Genomic DNA, 4122 nt, shown 5'->3' with positions numbered 1-4122 from the left:
CTCTGGAAAACTTGGAGTCGACTCGACTGAGGTGGGAGATTCAACACCTTTTTCTGCAGTCTTATTGTTAGTAGGCAATTGAAGCACATGTGAGCTAATCTGAGATTTATCATAAATATTTTCTAAAGTATCCCAGATCTCCTTAGCAGATAAGCATGCAGAAATTTCATTAAACTTCGTTTCTTGAATAGCACAATATAATATGTTCATAGCATTAGCATTCAATTGTGCTAAGTCCTTTTCATTAATAGTTTGAGAGAGTGTGTGAAGGTCATTTATTATAATTTTCCATAAATAATAGTTTTGTGATTGAATAAAAATGCGCATGCGTATTTTCCAATGTGTATAGTTTATGCCATTAAATAGTGGAGGTGTATCAATTGATTGTCCTTCTCCTAGAAAACTATCAATTTGAGTTGTCATGATCTTTGGCTCTAGTCGGTTAAGACTACAAATAATATTTGAGCACCTGCTCTGATACCACTTGTTGCCCAGTAGATACAACCCAAGAGGGGGGGTGAATTGGGTCTTTTAAAACTTTTAACCTACTTCTGAAAGTTTTTGATTAATTATGCTAAGTTGTATGGATGCACAGTGAAAGTCAAACTTTGCAACAGTTTGATGTATAGAATGTGACTTGATTGAATATGCTTGCAACTAAAAGATGCGCGGATAACAGTTAAGCAAGCAATCTATCTAAGTAAGTAAGTGTGTTAGTTAGACAATGACAAGAGGCATTACAAACACAGCAAACATATAGTGGTTCGGTGCATCCCAGCACCTACATCCACTCCCCAAGACCTCTTGGGAATTTCACTATAATCCTACAGATTACAGCCGGTTGTTTTACAAGCTCACAACCCAACTTGTTGTTTTACGAGCGCACAACGAACTCGGTCGGTTTTCCCAGGCTCACCGACTAGAACCACCCCGATTGTTTTTCCGGGATCACAATCAAACCCTTACACCGTTGGTTTCAACCTAGGCTCACCAACAAACCTCTCACCGTTGGTTTTCCCTTTGGCTCACCAACAAACCTTAACCCCTTGATTCAATCCCTTGATTGAATCAAGTTACAAGATATTAAAAACAAAGTTTAAAACAAATCAAAGCTTCTTAAACAAGCAAATATAACAATATAAACAAAATAGTGTAAAGAGAAGCCCTCAACCGAGTTTTGAAGATGAAGGAGCTCGGCTTCTTCTTTACTTGACCCTCTTCTGATTTGGCACGAAGTAGAGAATTTCCGAGGCAGCACACGGATGAAGAGGAAGCTTTGGGATTCACTTGGATGCTCTTCTTCTCTCTATTTTACTTTGAATGGCCCTTTTTGTGCTTATGGGAGATTTCCCTTATAATCTCTTTCCTAAATGTTTTCTCCCACTTTCATAACTTCTCCCCTAGCTCTCCTCTTGTTTTTATAGCTTTTGATGGCGTGGAAACAAGATTATAGCCGTTAGAGACAAAAATAGAGCCGTTGGACACAGTCTGCACTTCCTGACAATATTACCGTTGGGATCGGAATCGACTCGCGCGATCAGGAGTCGACTCGTCTGTTGCAGGAGTCGACTCGTGCTTTACTGGAGACGACTCGGCCACTGTTCCAAATTTGAATTAATGTGCTTGCCTTGACTGGGAGTCGACTCGACTTAACCCGGAGTCGACTCGCCAACATCTGGAGCTGACTTGGCATTTTCGGAGTCGGCTCATCCCATGAATTCAGAGGACATACTTTCTGATTTTCTTCCACGAGTCGACTCGGATTCTCTTTGAGTCGACTCGGCTCTCAGAGCCCGAAAACTGATCCTCTGTATTTTGGGGTCGCGCTGCCTTGGAGTCGACTCGAACTGTATTGGAGTCGACTCACCTATCAGAGACGAAAATACCGTCTTCTGTCTTTGGGGTTGCGCTATCTTGGAGTCGACTCGTACTTTGTGGGAGTCGACTCGAATCTCAGTGTCCGAAAAACTGCTCTCTGACTTTTCCCTTGTGTAACACTGAGAGTCGACTCTCACTTTCTTTGGAGTCGACCAGCCAACCATCGGAGTCGACTCGCGTTCCACAGGAGTCGACTCGAATCTCAGGGTCGAAAATCGCTCTCTGACTTTTGCCTTGTTTTCCTTAGGAATTGACTTGCCAGCTATTGGAGTCGACTCGAATTCTTCAGGAGTCGACTCGCCTCTCAGGGTCCAAAATATCTTTTCTGTCTTTCTGTCTTGTTACTCCCTGGAGTCGACTCGTTCTACTCTGGAGTCGACTCGAAGACTATTCTTTTGAATTTTCCTTTGAATTTGCTCCTCCAATTTGAATCCTTTGAACTTTAAACTTGGGCCAATAAATTGTAGCTTTCTTCCAACTTTTCTTGAGAGCTTTGGAGGCCTTCTTGTGTTCTTCCAACTTGCTATGTTCCTTGCAAAATAAATATCTTTCTCCTCGCAACATAAACATTAGTATCTATACTTCAAGATTTTGTGATCATCAAAATCAATCTTTGAATCAATCTTTGGGTCATCAAGAAGCCCTCAACCGAGTTTTGAAGATGAAGGAGCTCGGCTTCTTCTTTACTTGACCCTCTTCTGATTTGGCACGAAGTAGAGGATCACTGAGGCAGCACACGGATGAAGAGGAAGCTTTGGGATTCACTTGGATGCTCTTCTTCTCTCTATTTTACTTTGAATGGCCCTTTTGTGCTTATGGGAGATTTCCCTTGTAATTTCTTTGAGATCTCTTCTCTAAATGTTCTTTCCCACTTCCATCAATTCTCCCCTAGCTCTCTTCTTGTTTTTATAGCTTTAGATGGCGTGGAAACAAGAATATATCCGTTAGAGACAAAAATAGAGCCGTTGGACATAGTCTGCACTTCCTGACAATGTTACCGTTGGGATCGGAGTCGACTCGCGCGATCAGGAGTCGACTCGTCTGTTGCAGGAGTCGACTCGTGCTTTACTGGAGATGACTCGGCCACTGTTCCAAATTTGAATTATTGTGCATCCTCGACTGGGAGTCGACTCGTCTTAACCCGGAGTCGACTCGCCAACATCTGGAGCTGACTTGGCATCTTCGGAGTCGGCTCATCCCATGAATTCAGAGGACATACTTTCTGATTTTCTTCCTCGAGTCGACTCGGATTCTCTTGGAGTCGACTCGGCTCTCAGAGCCCGAAAACTGATCCTCTGTATTTTGGGGTCGCGCTGCCTTGGAGTCGACTCGAACTGTCTTGGAGTCGACTCGCCTCTCAGAGACGAAAATACCGTCTTCTGTCTTTGGGGTTGCGCTGCCTCGGAGTCGACTCGGATTTTGCGGGAGTCGACTCGGCTCTCAGACACAGCAGATTGGTCTTCTGTCTTCTTTGGGGTCGCGGTGTCTAGGAGTCGACTCGCGTATTGCGGGAGTCGACTCGAATCTCAGAGTCCGAAAAACGTTCTCTGACTTTTTCCTTGTGTTCCTCTGAGAGTCGACTCTCACTTTCTTTGGAGTCGACTTGCCAACCATCGGAGTCGACTCGCGTTCCACTGGAGTCGACTCGGCTCTCAGGGTCCAAAATAACTTCTCTGTCTTTCTGTCTGTGACTCCCTGGAGGCGACTCGTACTACCCTGGAGTCGACTCGGCAAGCATCGGAGTCGACTCGCGCTCTTCAGGAGTCGACTCGTTGACAGGTTCTGAGATGAATCTTTCTGTCCGGCTGTCTGTTGCTCCTTGGAGTCGACTCGGAACTGTAGGAGTCGACTCGAGTGCCTTTCCTTTGAATTTTTCTTAAAACTTGCTCTTCTAAATTGAATCCTTTGAACTTGAGACTTGGGCCAATAAATTGTAGCTTTCTTCCAACTTTTCTTGAGAGCTTTGGAGGCCTTCTTGTGTTCTTCCAACTTGTTATGTTTCTAGCAAAATAAATATCTTTCTTCTTGCAACACAAACATTAGTAATTATACTTCAAGGTTTTGCGATCATCAAAATCAATCTTTAAATCAATCTTTGGGTCATCAAGGGAGTTTGAGCCCACATCTCCTGTTTGCCTCTAGATCCGGCTGATTACTGTCGCTAAGTCGTCTTCCAATATAATGGTATCAGCTCTCAAGAAGTTCCGCGCATGGCTGAGTCTAGCCCAAGCAGCCCTCACCTCC

The sequence above is a fragment of the Phoenix dactylifera genome, chromosome 2 (assembly GCF_051530095.1).
Source record: "Phoenix dactylifera cultivar Ajwa chromosome 2, Ajwa_hap1_PhDact_Kaust_v1.1, whole genome shotgun sequence".
In the NCBI taxonomy this organism is placed as follows: Eukaryota; Viridiplantae; Streptophyta; class Magnoliopsida; order Arecales; family Arecaceae; genus Phoenix; species Phoenix dactylifera.
The sequence above is the reverse complement of the archived record's forward strand: the minus strand, read 5'-3'. Positions refer to the sequence as shown.